Source organism: Panicum virgatum, chromosome 3N (assembly GCF_016808335.1).
Source record: "Panicum virgatum strain AP13 chromosome 3N, P.virgatum_v5, whole genome shotgun sequence".
NCBI lineage: Eukaryota > Viridiplantae > Streptophyta > Magnoliopsida > Poales > Poaceae > Panicum > Panicum virgatum.
The window spans coordinates 56164567-56180908 of NC_053147.1; positions in this window are offsets into that span (position 1 = coordinate 56164567).

Below are 16342 nucleotides of genomic sequence, written 5' to 3' on the forward strand. Positions count from 1 at the left end.
GTAATACAAAGTCGATGAGGCACTTACATGCACCATAGTCGAACCATTTCGATACCAAGTTGTGAGAGGCGGAACATTTGTTGGATGTCTTCAAAATCAAATGTGATATCATTGATCTGTGGCCCCTTAAGTCCGAATACATCCTTATGGTGTGGAGCACCTAGGCTTCTCAGCCCAAGTCTACATGCCCTCTTTTACCAGTTATGCATCCTCTTCATGTAAGTTGGACAATCACATAATATCCAGCTCGGTAGTAAGTCCTTTCCGTACGCAAACTCTAGAGGAGCATCTTCTAAGTCTAGAAGGCCATCAACCGCAAGCACCCTGTTGTACACTGTGTCCGTGCGGGGCATAGAAAAGCCCGACTTTCTACTGCCACTAGAAGTTGGTGGTTTTTCCTGTGACTATTCATCTTAGCCTTCTTAGCTTTTTCATCAGACTTCTTGTTTGCGGCATGCCATCTATTCACAATTTCGGACCCTTCCTTTTCCTTTTGGTAAGACTGCAGAACTCGAGGTAGCACTGATCTACTCTGAGAAGCCAATGTCGTTGGCTCACTTGATTGTTCTCGGGTCACTGGAGCCGTTGTTGATGGCGGTGCCTGAGTTGGCGGCTCTCGTGTCACTAGAGCCATTGGTGATGGCGGAGCCCGAGGTGACGGCTCTTGTTGCTCTGGAGCCACAAGTGTCGGCTCTCGTTCCTCTCTAGCCGGAGGTGATGGCGGAGCCACATTTGATGGCTTCCGTTGCTCTGGAGCCGCAGGTGTCGGCTCTCGTTCCTCTCGAGCCGGAGGTGATGGGGGAGCCGCTGGTGATGGCGGAGCCGCAGGTGATGGGGGAGCCGCTGGTGATCGCAGGTGATGGCGGAGCCGCAGGTGATGGCGGAGCTGCAGGTGATTCCTCTCGTGTATGTGGAGAGATATGTTCCATAACAGGCATAGTTATTTGACTAACCAGTAAGATATCTCGTTTATGCCACAGAATCGTGCTGCCGACACATTCACCAAGACAATTCTTCCCATCTGCAGTGGGGATGTCTATCTCAAGAGTTTATAACCAGTAAGATTGATTCCAAGAGTTCATCCACTTCTACGCCTCTAAAAAAACCGGGGCGTTGCTACAAATCGTTTTTTAGTAGTGTGCCCAGGATACAACATGACCTCCTGCCCAATAAAATGGATAATGTATGCTGCCTTGGTCAATGGTCGAAGGAAGTGGTTTGGCTGAGGTTTCATTTTTCTTCTCTCATTATAATCTAGGATGTAGTACCTCGCAATAAAAAAAGTCCATTTGCAAATTATCAAATTGAAGGTCTGGTGACCGCATGTGCTCCGACCTAATCATGGGGGAGGAGCGTCCTTTCTAAGCTACTCTTTATTTTGTCTTCTTGCATGGTTTTTGGGTACATTGTATATAGGAAAAGAATGTCACTCCGAAATTTCAAAAAAAAAATCTAGTTGCGTAACATAATTTCTACAATTAAGAATTACTAGTTGCCAATTAGGAATTTTAAAGCAACCAGCGTAATGTAATTTTCTACAATTTAGGCAGATGAGGTTATTGCACCTGTCTTACCTTTTACTTTCCGTAAAAAAAATTGTAGAAGTTTAATGCATCGCTCCTAGGAATCTTTGTCCTCTTTCAGAAAGCTAGCATACACTATTAAAAATTGGAGCATTCGTCTGTGAACGTTAGTACCGGTTATTCTTCATTACTATTTACTACAAAAACGATCTTGTCCCAGTTCCCATAGCTAGAACCAAAAGGAAACTTTGATCCCTTGGCAACAAGAGGTCCCGTGCGTGTGATGTTTCTTTCATCAAAAATTTGGTTTTCTTATTCCTTTCTTAATCGTGGGAGGAATTGTTGTACTATTTTTTTGTAGTTTGAGTTTGAGTTTATGCGAGAATAGAAGTTGTATTCTCTTGATGACTGAAATGACAACACTTGTATGATTTCTTGTTTTTGGTTGAGTTTTGTGCCTAATTGTTGTTGTGCGGTGGTGCCAACAACAAAACAGACCTTTGTTCCAGGCCATTTGTCCTGGCAGCCTTTGGGCCCGGGACAATAAGTGGCTTTTGTCCCGGGTCCAACGGCTAGCAGGGCCAGCGGGGGGGACAGGGGCCTTTTGTCCGGGTTGGAGCCACCAACCGGGATAAAATGCCCCCCTTTTGTCCTGGTTGGTGTCTCCAACCGGGACAAAACTCCTTGGCCCCCTTATCCCCTTCCCTCTCCCCCGCCCGAGCCATTCAGCTCACTTGTTCGTGCTGTTCTTGGCTCGAGAGAGGGGAGTTCTTGCTCATTTCTTCACCACATTTGTGAAAAGATCTTTGATTCTCCCGTCCATCCATCGGCGCTAAAGGTTTGGGGCTTGTTTTTCTCTTCTTCCTTGGCTTGTATAGCTCATTTCATACTTTAGAAATAGAGAAAATGTGTAGCTAACTTATTTCTTGGACATTTAGATTGCATATGTATGTGTGATTTTCTTTTAGATTTAGATGAGTATGTGGATAGTAGAAAATTTTAGAATGAGTTTAGACACTTCATGCGATGTACTTGTATATATGACCATATTGTAGATAGTTGATTTTTGTATTCATGAATTAATTAATGAAATGAGTATATTAGAATTTTTTGTATTATGAATGGATTATTTTGACACTCTAGTGTTGCATTCGTTCATGCTCACACTCTAGTGATGGATTATTTGTATATTTTTTATATGATTTCATTGTTATTTGCAAGAGTTATTAATCTGATCATTGTAATTGTAATAGTAAATAATATTTGCATTGTAATGGTAAGAATTTATAATTTTGTGGAAAATAAAGGTATTTTTCAATAAAATATGGCTTCAGCAGCTGGAGGGAGTGGCGCCGGTGGGGGTGATCATGATAGATATTGGGAAGGACTCCTTGAGTAGTTTTCGGCTAAGATTTCCAGTCTGCCCAGACTATATAAGTGTGGGCAGGGACTCCCTTGAAACATACATCACCTAAGGCAATACAAACAACACACAGGACATAGGGTATTACGCATCTCGCGGCCCGAACCTATCTAAAGCTTTGTGTTCCTTGCACCATCGGTTCCAGCACTCAGTGTTTCCGTACCTACAACCCTATTGCTTGGGGTATCCCTAAGCAGGCATGGTGGCTAAACATTGATAGCTAGCACACAGGTAGGGGATTCGGCGAGTTCACCGGCGAATTCGATGGCCAATCCCAACAACTCCAACAACGTGCCTAAGGGCACAACCTTCATTTTTTGCTCCTGGGCCTGCACTCCCAACGCGTCTTGTGGCTACACTAGTCATCTGATCGTGCCTGGAAGTTAAAGCCTAGAACACTTGACAGATGAAAGGCCATAGCGAACTGGAGACCATGATAAACTTTTCTGGTAACCATTTTTCATAGCTGATGAGCCCCTTCAAGTTTCTTATCAGGAAACCAATGTAGTTTAATCAAGTTAACATTACTTCTCCTGCTTATAAACGTGGGATTTTGAAAGATTTTCAAATCAAGACATAACTTTACTCCCCCGAATGATTCTCTCATATCACTCCATGTATATGATTCCTCACAAAGGCATTGTGTTGCCTCCTTTCTTCCTATATCTAGTTTGGCTTTTTGTGGAGCTCAGGGTAGGGAATTAAAAGAAAACATACTTATTCCGCATATATTGCAAAGTCAAAAACTAATCCAATGGAGAAAGCAAGTCACGCAATCAGACCAAGAAGTGCATGTGTGTGGAGTCTCTGGATGGAACTCACATTCCATTCTGCATGACTCTTTCTTTTATTTTGAGATATGGGCTACCTTTCCTTCTCTTTTCTTTTTTCTTCCTTCTCATGCTTTTGTGCATGGATTTTTTTTCTTTTGCATAGCCCATATCCTTTTGCATGATAAATATAATGATCACGTCAAATACATGGAGTATTTTCTGTGTGGATGGGAGGCATGTTTCCGTGTAACTTCTAGTGTAGAAGTCAGTACAATGAATAGCCTAGTAGGTGAATCTAGACAAAACTACAGCGATGCGACCATTAGTTAACATCTAGAATACCCTGCAATGGAAACATCAGTGGAGTGTATGTGATTTTTATCTTAAAAGCATGAAATAAATCTCACAAGGGTCACAAACAATTTGACAAGGCTCAACGCAAAAACAAGTAGCATATGTATAAGGTTTTCAAATATGTATCAACATATGGCTCTGGTAGGAATTTATCTTATCGTTGAGGAGCTAAGCTATTTTCATTTTTGCAACATAAAACTCCCAAGCAATTATGCAGCAAAAAGTAAGGTTTCTTTGATATTACCAGTATCGGCAGTATTGATAGCAACATAGTCTCATGATTGTTAGTCCCTGCTGCTTAATAATCATTGACTTGTTTGTTTGTGTCTTGATTATAATCAAAGTCTTCACCCACTGGAATATGCCCTCAGAGCCGACTGCTTAGATTGGCTTTAGTCCACTAGTCAGAGTCGACTGACCATGGACAAGAGTGCGCCTTCTCTGCAACTCGTGCCTTTGTAAAACTTTGCATTGTTGAACCAGCGATGATACATAATATCACCTATAAAAAGGATTAACTTCTAGAATAGCTAACCATCCAACCAATCTAGTCCACTTGAATCCTTTTCTTTTCTATATTTTAAACTAAAGGTGATACATAGTATTGGCTATATTTGTCCTGACTTAAATGATCAGAACGACGCCTCTGAGCCGATTTCTTGAACTATTTCCAGTTTGAAATCAGCCATCTTTAGGGTGTCATCTTGGTAGGCTTCACCAGATATACACCTCATGCCGACGCCATGCAAGACTTCAGGATTGGCTGTTGCAATATTGAAGGATGAATCGGCATGAACCATCTACACAGAATCTCCAATACACGGAATCAAGCATTGTTGCATGGTAGATGCACTACTAGAAAATGGGCCATCGGTCCTGGCCAAAGGTACCAGCTGCTGTTGCAGCTGGTACCTTTGGCCATCGACCGATCTAGTGGAGGGCAATTGGCACCGGGTGGTGGTTCCAACCGGTTCCAATGCATCACCATAGGAACCGGTCTGAACCACCACCCGGTACCAAATGAAGTCGGCGCTAAAGGCACCGGTTTATAGGAATAACCGGTTCCTATGGAAATGAAACGTGGCAGCTGCTAGGAGCTCGGGCCTAAGGCACCGGTTGGTACCTTGACCCGGTGCTATTGAATTAATTTTAGCACCAGGTCATTGAATCAAGGGTTAGTTGGATCCATGCCACTACAACTTCTTGAAGTTGGATTTCATGTTGAAATCCATGCCATTGAGTGGCATGATTTTCAACGTGAAACCCAAATTCACAGAGTTGTGGTGGCATGAATCGAATTTTCCCTTGAATCAACCGGTGCCTTTGGCCCGAGCCTATAAATACCCCAGCCCCTCCCCCTCTCAAGCTGCCGTGAACTCACTGTTCATGGCAACTGAGTGGGGTGAGGGGAGGCAAATTTTTGTTTTTTTTTGAAAAAAGGTTAGTTATTTTTCTTTATAACTTAGCAATTAATTTTTAGAAACAGTTATTACTTGATTTAGTTTGTATATGTGATAATTATTTTTATTTGTAGCATCTTATTGTAGTTATATACGTTACCAATTTATTTGATATTTGAATACTATCAAATTATTGTATTTATATGTTTTTCAATTTATTTGATAAGTAAATAGCATCTATTTATTATAGTTATATGCATTATCAATTATATAAATATATTGTTATAAATTGGTAGTATGAATGAACTATTTGTACAGTACAATGATGTATATAAATGTATTGTGGACCTAGATGAGTCGGCAATGGATGTACATGGCCGACCGGCGTTCAAAGGAGTTCATGGATGGCGTGCATGAATTCATAGAAGCGGCCGAGAAACACAAGTATGGCGGTTTCGTTCGTTGTCCATGCAAATTCTGTAAGAATGAGTAGAATTACTCATCATCAAGAACCATCCATAGTCACTTGTTCAATAGTGGTTTCATGACGAACTACTATGTTTGGACCAAGCATGGCGAAAGAGGAATTATGCTGGATAATAATGTAGAAAAAGAGGACAGGATTCCTGACTTTGCAGCCAATTATAATTCCTTTTTCAATGACACTGCAATGGGTGAGCCCGAAGAAGATACTGAAGGATACGTTGTAGAAGATGATCTTGGTCAGGTGCTGCGCGAAGCTGAGGAAGGTTACGAAACAGAAAAGGAATCGAGAGATCTGAAGCGTATGTTAGAGGACTACAGAACATTGTTGTACCCTGATTGCAAACAAGACCAAAAGAAGTTGGGTACCACATTGGAATAATTGCAATGGAAGGCATCAAATGGTTTGTCTGACAAGGGATTCGAGGAGTTGCTGAAACTTATAAACAACTTACTCCCTGAGGGTAACACCTTGCCGGAGACAACATACGAGGCAAAAAAAGTTGCTTGTCCTTTAGGATTAGAGGCACAGAAGATACATGCTTGTCCTAATGACTGCATCCTATATCGAGGTGAGTATGAAAATTTGGATTCATGCCCTGTATGCAACGCATGCCGGTATAAGATCCCTCGAGATGATCCAGGCGACGTTGAGGGGATGCGTGTCAAGAAGAGGGTGCTTGCCAAGGTGATGTGGTATTTTCCTCTAATACCACGTCTGAAACGTTTGTTCATGAACAAAACGAATGCTAAATTGATGCGATGGCACAAAAAAGAACGTAAGCAAGACAATATATTGAGACACCCCGCTGATGGGTCGTAGTGGAGAAAAGTGGACAGAACATTCCAAATATTTGCAAATGATGCGAGGAATATAAGGTTCGGCTTAAGTACGGATGGCATGAATCCTTTCGATGAGCAGAGCAGTGGCCATAGTACGTGGCCTGTGACAGTCTGTATATATAATCTTCCTCCCTGGTTGTGTATGAAGCGAAAATTCATTATGATGCCAGTGCTTATCCCCGGCCCGAAGCAACCCGGTAATGATATAGATGTGTATCTGAAACCACTGATTGAGGATCTTCAATTGTTGTGGAAAGATGAGGGTGTTTGTATGTGGGATGCGCACGCAGAGGATCATTTTAACCTGCGTGCATTGCTTTTCGTAACCACCAACGATTGGCCAGCACTAAGTAACCTCTCCGGACAATCCAATAAGGGTTATAGGGCATGCACCCATTGTTTAGAAGAAACCAATAGCATGTACCTCAAGCACAGTAGGAAGATCGTGTATATGGGTCATCGTCGATTTCTTCCGATCAAGCACCCATTAAGGAGGAGGCATGCTCACTACGATGGAAAGGCAGATCATCGTACCAAGCCTAGGCACCGTTGTGGGAAAATAGTGTTTGAAATGGTCAAAGATATAAAAGTAGTATTCGGAAAAGGACCCAACAGTAGATCAGTGCAGAGTGATGACGGACGTACAACTCCAAGCGGACCTACAGGCCGCAATATTTCTTTCTGAAACTGGATTAATGCTAGAGGAGGCAACGGGGCATGTGGAGGCAAAAATCCCTGTCGCTCGCGCTATTACTCCATTCCAGCATGGAAAACCTTTTGTCACTGAGGAAGAGGAGAAAAGTCTAGGCACGCAGATGTTTAATTTGCATAGATGGTACTTGCGAATGGCGAAAGACGAATGGAAAATGTTTGGAGTCAAGTATCATGACCATGATTTCTTCCGCGGGGAGGACAACTTCTGGGTGTACTTCCAAAATTTATATCACATTTACCATCGACAAGCCCTCGACGCCTCTATCATCACCATTTGGGTTTTGTAAGTATCACTTACCTCTACATTAATACTTTTTGTTAACAAGAACATAATTATATGTGTGCATTATAAAATTTCTATTGCATCGTTTAGACAGGAGACCCAAAGAAGCCGAAAACATGGATGGCACCATCAGATCGGCTTCATGTCTCCTTTGCTAGTCAACCAGAAATTGATCAACGAAAGTTACAAGGAAATGTGCCAAAACATGTACGATTCGTTGACTAGGCAAAGTTACAAATCCTATATATTCATACCATACAACTTTGGGTAAGCCTTGATCGACTGAAACCTCTGTTATATTACTAAATAAATACTAAGTTGTCTAATACATTTATGTATATATCCTAACTATATCTGCAGTTATCATTGGATTTTACTCATACTTTCCGTAGAGACCGGCAATCTTATAGTCTTTGACTCAATGAGAAATCCAAAGTCCGCAATCCGACATATCATAGACCCCTTGAATAGGTAAGTTCAGTTTGTACAATCAAATCCTTTTTCTGTTAATAACAATTCCTGAATATCAAACTTAACTTTGAGCGTAGGGTTTGGAAAAAATTTGTGAAAAATAACAAAGGACGTGGTCAATGGAGGCCCGAACTGAACGTTAACATGGATTATCCGGTATGTTCATTCATAAAGATTTGTCTAGTTAAGTATATAATCCCAAATTGTTCTAAATTGAGTAATTTATTTGTTTCTCTTTAAGTGTGCGAGACAACAACAAGGAACTGATTGGTGCGGGTACTACGTATGCGACTACTTGCACATCATGACTCCATGCGGGAAGGCTACTGATGAAGAAACGAGAGTACGTCCAAACTGTTCACTAGTATATTTTCATAATTGTACTAATGCACATAATGTTAATGCTTTTTCCTAAATGATAGATGTCTCAAATGGGGGATGAATGTTACTCTACTGATCGGATCAACGCCGTGTGCGAGCAGCTCGCCGGATTCATTTTGAACGAGATCTTGGATCCTAGAGGCGAGTTCTACCACGACGGTCACATCTATAGAGGACTTCCATCGACCTCCTGAGGGGACTAGTAGTTGGACGGCTAACATGACTTGTACATTTGTAAATATTTTTAAACATTATGCCTTGATGTTTGTAAATTTGTAAATATATTAGTTCATCTAATTAGCTTAATTATATGCTCGCATTTCACTTTTAGTTAGTTTCAAATATTCTCTGAAAACGAACACGAACGACCAATGAACGTAGAGTACTGTAGAGCTTGAGTGCGTTTAGCAATTATAAAAGAATAAACAGTAATAAATATAACAAACAAAACTGGATATGGGGAAAAAAAGGGAAAAGTCATTGGTACCGGTTGGAAATACAAACCGGTACCAAAGGGGCTGCCACCTTACGTCAGCGTGGCAGCCTCTTTGGTACCGGCTTGTATTTCCAACCGGTACCAATGGAAGCCTAAGGCACCGGTTGAAAAACCCGGTGTCTTAAGTCGAGGCTATTGGTCGCGGTTGCGGGGCACCGGTTGGGAAACCAGTGCCTTTGGCTCTTCTCAGTCGGTGCCCAAGGCCCGTTTTCTAGTAGTGATGGAATGCAATAGTTGGCATGAATCCAATTCGTGCCCAAGAACGTACCAAATGAACCTTTACCGTTGATGACAAAGAACATGGTAGGCAGATTCTTGCCAATCGTCAGGTCAACACATATTGCCCCCCGAGCTAGTGACACATCTCCTTCGAAATCCTTAAGCATCATGTCGGTTTGGATCAGATCTTCCTCTCCAAGCCCAAGCTTTCTGAATGTTGTATACGGCATGATGTTCACCATAGCACCTCCATCGACAAGCATCTTGGTCATCGGCTTGCCGTTCATGTATCCTTTGAGAAGCAATGATCTCAGATGCTTGCATTCCTTGTCTTCTAGCTTCTCAAACATGGCTGGCACAAGATCTAAGGACAACTGCGCCACAGCCTACTTAATTTCTTCATCAGATGGGGCCTTGAACTCCATTGGCACAATGAAAACCATATTAACCGCTGCAGCTTCTGCTTCATCGGCTTTCTCTTTAATGCGCCAAACTTGTGATTTTGGATGCTGATCTTGACGAGCATATTCTTCTTGTTGTTGCTCCCGGTGACGCAATCTCTGCACTTGTCTCTTCTAGGATCGAGTCAAGCCTCCAGGACACCACTGATTTGGATTAGGGTTGGACTCATACTGATGATACTCTATGTCTAACCGATACTCATCTTCCCGGACTAATGGTTGATCATCAGGAACCCGAGCATTGGCTTCTTGCTCCAACTGTTCTTGAGAGGAAATCATTTTTCCTAGTCGATCATGGACAGGAGTGTGCCTTCTCTGGGGCTCATCCTTGTGAATCGTCTATTGGTCTTGACCCTCAAAAAACTGCCTCTTACATGAGAATTGCTTCCCACATGTTTGTTGCATTAGGGCAGTCATCCACTGATAATACACGTAAGCCTTCATTCCAGCAAAGCGCAAAGAATGGACACCAGCAGTGGTCCTCGGGCACGTTCTTCTTGCTAGTGCTGCTCCTTCTCTTGCCGAAGCTGGTACTTGTTGATCAGCATCTAGGACCTCACACGCTGGCTAGATCTCCTGGAACTTTCTCCTCGCTCGTATCGGCCTTGCCCTCTGAGTTGGTTGGCCAATACTTGCGCTTTAGGGACAACAGCTCCCGAATGCTTGGCTTGTTCAGAAGTCAGCACCTTGGGCCCCGTCTTGGTGTCCAAATCCTTTACATCCACCATGTTGGTGTGGAAAGGATGACCGTCGATCTTCATCGGCTTTTCTGGCACATCAAACTTGATTCTTCCTGCTTCAATAGCCGATTGGATCTCCTTGCATAACACCCTGCACTCGCAAGTATTATGCGAAATAGCATTATGCCACTTGAATACCAATGGCCTATGGAATAATATGATTTGCATACAGTTTGATCTGTCCCTCCTGAACCAATAGATCGAAGATCCCGTCGGCCTTTGTAATGTCGAACCCGTATTTCGCCTTTTCCTTTTCACCAAACAGGCACGAGACTGGCTCTATTTTCTTGGTCCACTCGGCCAAGCCAATCTCTGCTTTCTCATCGGAGTCAGAAGAGTCCCCAGCAAAATTTATCTTTTTATGGAGCTGAGTTCTTTATAGAATCGAGGCTCAAACATCAACGCATTCTGGCCTCTAAGCAAGATGCCTCAGGCTCTCGAACTCTTGAGAAGAGAACCTTTCCTTAATGTGAGGCAGCAATCCTTGAAAAGCCAATTCAGCTAACTAGCTATCGCTGAGAGACAGGCTAAAGCACCTGTTCCTGAAGTCTCCGAACATTTGGACATAATTCATTACAGGTTCGTTGTTCCTCTACTTGATCACAGTCACGTCCATGAGCCTCATCTCATGTATTCCTACAAAGAACTACTTGTGGAAGTGCTTCTCTAGATCAGCCCATGTGTTGATGGATTTTGCAGGCAAGGAGGAGAACCATGCAAAGGCCGATCTAGACAACAAGAGTGGGAACAGACGAATCTTCAAAGCATCAATTCCTCCAGCTTCTCCACAATGGATCAGGAATTGGCTAACGTGCTCGACAGTAGACATCGAGTCATGTGCAGAGTACTTGGTGAAATTTGGCACTCCGTACCTATGAGGGAAGGCAATGTGATCATAAGCCTCAGGGTAAGGCTTACGATACATGAATGCCGGCTCTTTAGGCTTCAAATAGAATTGATTTCGCATCACATCGGCTATTTGTGCAGACCAGTCAACAACCGGAGATGCAACAACCTACTATTGTGCGGGTGGTTGCTTCATCTGGACTTGCATTATATTGGACCTGCTATTGTGTGGGTGGTTGCTTCATCTGGACTTGCATTATATTGGTTGTGCCGGCTGCGGAGCAGGAACTGCAATAGGATGAACAGATGGTTGTTGCTGCTCCTAGACAAACCCATGTTGTTGTTGGTGTTGGATGGGCACCTGCTGCTCTTGGATGGGTTGATTAACCACCACTCGCGGCTGGAGACCCATCATTTGCGTCATGTAGTTGGATTTTTTTGGTACATTGCCATCAGCTGGGTAGCCGATGCTAGTATAGGGGTGCCCCTTGCGAAGTTGCGACGATGATGGTCGTTGGGACATGACCATCGGCCTACTGATCTGGGGTGACTGATGTATGAAGAATGGTGCCCCCCCAAAGGTAGAAGCACTTGGTCCAGAAGAAACCGTCATCTCAGGAGGCATAACGAGAGACATTGGAGGAATATAGCCAGGTGGAGTGCTGAAGAGGTTCCTCTAGGTCGATGCAACCATTGACGGCGAACTGACGGTGTAACAGAGTCCCCATGGATGGAAACGTCGGTGGCTGGAAGAACGTAGGCGGCATAGGAGCGAATCCCGTGCCCACCAGTGCAGCACCATTTGCCATCGGCTGGGTGCCGATGCCTGCTGCTGGAGATGCCGCAGCCCTGCAGGCTGCAGCGGCCGATGAGTCTTCTTGGGAGTACGCCGGCCCTATGTATCTAGGAGTCCATTGGCCAATCATCTTCTTATAAATGGTTTTCTGGATGGAGTTTGTCATGACCTTAGCTTGATTGATCATGGTGTGATGCATGGCCCGATCAAACAGGTCTTGGAACTTCATGGTGTCACGGCGTAGGAAGAGCACCTTTCTGGATGACCTTCCCTTCTCTTCCCCTGAAGCTGAATGACCGAAGGCAGGTGGCCTTGTAGCCGTCGACGGCTTGGGCCAACTGCTGCTTCCGAACATCGTTAAGATGTTCCTCAGTGACGTTGATGATGTTGTTGTTGCTGATCTCAAATCTATCACCTGATTTATCAGCATCCTTGGCGGCCGATTTGATCTCGACCGTGTTGACATAGTGCTACATGTTGCTGACATGGATGTTGATGACGTGTCCCATCAGGTGTGTCAAGAAGCGTGTTGACGCAAAAATTTCCCCGCATGATGGAAAATCCTCGCGCTCCACGTACGCTAGGACCAGGGAGATCTGCTTCGCTCTGACATAGCGAAACCAACAGGCGCACGTGTGGTGCACTAGGCATGCCAGTCCATTTGACCTATAATTGACAAGGAGAGTAGACGTTAGATGCAAAGGCTATTTGCTAGCCGACCAATACTGATGATGCCATTAATCGGCTATCATGTAGCCGATCGAGGGAGGGTAAGCTACGCTTAAAGCAATGTAGCTTACGAGCAACACCTAGATTCAAGTCGAAATTGGCCGGTGTGATCAAATCACGGGAGGTAGCCGATCTAGATAGATCCAAGCTGGATAACTTGTGACAAAAACTTAAAACAAACTAGACCCTAGTGTGATCTAAGAAATTACCGATAATTGGTAATAAAAGAAACAACAAGTTAGATTAGCGGATCAATTAACATAACTTTTATTGGTAAATTGGTAAACAAGATAAACCCTGCTAGACGGATCTACCTTGCTCAATAACTTTGAACACTATAGATAGAGGAAGAAGCGATGCACAGTCAACCTGGATCTGCCTATGCAATTCAACTCAGAACTTACCAGCACATGATGAACATGCCTCCCTGCTAGACGGATCTACCTTGCTCAATAACTTTGAACACTATAGATAGAGGAAGAAGCGATGCACAGTCAACCTGGATCTGCCTATGCAATTCAACTCAGAACTTACCAGCAAATGATGAACATGCCTGCTGGGAAGAACTGGTAAAGAGGAAAATATACTACAACAATGGCGAAGCCTCTTGCGAGAAAAGTAGATGTGCTGAATGTAAAAGTTTTGTTTGGATGTGGTTGATCAAAGTTTACAGATGCTGGAGGCCTGCTATTTATAGCCTAAACCTAGACCCCCCATTGTCGATGTGGCGAGATTACAACTTGACTATCAAGAAACAAACTTTTCAAATTTAAACAATACAAAATCTAAAAGATAACTTGCTGATGTAGCCCTGGTACGGTCAGCTCTTTCCTTAGCTCCATCGGCTACGGCATTTGTTCTGGCCTAGAGGCCCAATATGCTTTTCTTATTTCCTTTATTCTAGCGTTGGCCCAATCTTCGTCGGTGGACTGCTTAACAGACTGACATGTGCCAAAAAAAACGGTGTCAACAGGAGCTCTGCCAATGTGCTGGCATTGGTCTTTTTATTTGCCGCCATGTGGTGTGCTGGAACGAACCGCGGGTGGGTGCCAAAAACTGTTGCTGGACCGTATGCTCCGGGACGGAGAAGCACTACAATACTCACAAATGAAGCGCCAGAGGAATCCAAACACCACTCAAATACCTTCGGGCCCAAGTGTAATGTGCAATCACTCCGTTGGCATCAGATTTTGTCAGTAAATCCGATGTGATCTGAATTATGATGATCATCAGCTACTAGAGTGCATCAACAAGGATCACATACGACCAGCGGGCCTGCATGCTGATGATTCACAAATTTTTCTTGTTTCAAGAGGATTGGAATTTAATGCTCATGCCGAGTATATGGAAAGGAAGCCGATGATTCGAGATCAAGGAAAGACACGATCGTTAACGAAGCTTATTAGTAAGGACTCTACAAAAGAGAAAATAGAGTCTGTATATTTTAATATATCCTTTTATTTAGATATTTCTTGTTAGGCAAGTTTTGTTTGTATATTTCTTGCTAGGAAAGTTTTGTGTCAGGCCCAGGGAATAAATATGAGCCCCAGCTATTGAATAGGCATCACCTCTTGATCAATCAAATACATTTACCTTTCCGCTTTAATTATGCTATTGCCCTAGATGTAGGAGTAACGTAGTTTTACGGTGACTTCTTTGATGAGCAGCGCTGCGTAGCCTCGACCTTCGGCTCATCTTCGGGCGTCGCTATTACCAAGTGTTCTAGACTTTAACTGTTCAGGGGATTAAGCTTGCTTCAGCTGATATTTCTTTAATTTATCGTCTTGCTATTCAGTTTGCTTTGATTAGATTTATCCCGTTAAAATAGAGGATAGATTATTTAATGGACTGTAGCATCTCAGTCTTGGCTACCTCTCGAGTGCTTTTGGGATCGAGGTCTACTGTGGATAGATCTATCGGCTTGTAAAGTTTAGATTAACCTCTTACTGTCAGTGTTTCTAGATTGCAACTACCGGGCGCATCGCTGTAGTTTCATCTAGAAATACTTGCGGTAACGTTAGTTGAAGCTTCATCGGCTTATGGTCTTCTTCATAGTGGATCAAGAGCTCACCACCGTGCTCCGTTTCCTATCGGCTTTCTAGCTGATAGTTTTGATGCTTTAGTTATCATCAATTTACGGATCTGATTTGGATGAGCCGCTCATACTCATCAGGATGCTAGAATGAGCCTCTTGGCTGATTATTTATTTATCATTTTTTTTATTTTTCTACATCATTATCGCTACTGGTGCCAAGATCACATTAGTATGGTCGGCTGGTCACCTTTGACTTCAAGAGGATTATCTCCACCTTGTCAGTTGCATGATCAAACTGACCAGCATGCCCGCGCACACCAAGCGCGCCAATTTGGATTATGTATGACGGAGTAAAGCATATCTCCCAAGTGCTCATGTTGGTCAACGTAAGGTCCGCCATCGTGACCATTTGCATCAACATACTCTGTATTTATAGGGGGCGGTTCACCTATCCCTTTCTCAATTACACTTTTATGCCCCTCAACAACAATATTTCTCGAATATTCTAGGGGTACAAAGTAATTTCATTTCTTGGTCTCCCTTTACAACTCAGTGTTCCCTGAAACTTGCCTTGGTCTTCGGAAGCGGCTTGGCTCCATCACCGGTTTGGCCTGGTCTTGGCTTGTACGCCGAAGCCCTAGCATTCGATCTCTTGGACATCAAAGCTTTGCTGAAATCGCACATTCTGGAAATAAATGGGGTGCACCCCGGTGAATCTAGCACACAATACTAATCGGACGGTGAATCATACGCCGGAGCCAAGCTGAATGGAGCTGTGAGTCCAGCGGGTGCTGCACCTGCGCGGAGCCGAGCTGGCCGTATGGGCGCAGAGTCGTTAGATCTAGGCGCAGGGGCATGTGGTGGTCATTGGGGCGGGGTCGCACCAGCGCTGGCGCACCCAATTATCTTCCCGCGTTTTTGGGTCTTCGTCAGGCCCTTCGCGGTCCTCGGTCCTCGGTCTGAGGGCTCGTTGGCGTCCCCAGCACAACCTGCACAGCATACGACAAAGCACATGACCTGCCCAATATAAATTCATGATGCTGCCCTTGTCGATAGTCAAAGGAAGTGGTTTGGCCGAGGCTCCATTTTTCCTCTCTGATTATAAATATAAAACGGAGGCAGGAAGTAATCTAGGAGGTAGTACCTCTTGCAATAAAAAAGGTCCAATTGCCAATTTATTAAATTGAAGGTCCCGTGACTGCATGTGCTCGGACCTAATCAACCGGGGAACGATCGTGCTTTTAAAGCTACTCTTTAATTATTTTGTCTTCTTGCATGCATGGTTGTTGGGTACATTGTATCAGGTTTCTTTTTCTTATATGTTTTTTATCTTTGTCATCGATCTGTGTCTACGCTCGTACAGAAAAAGAGA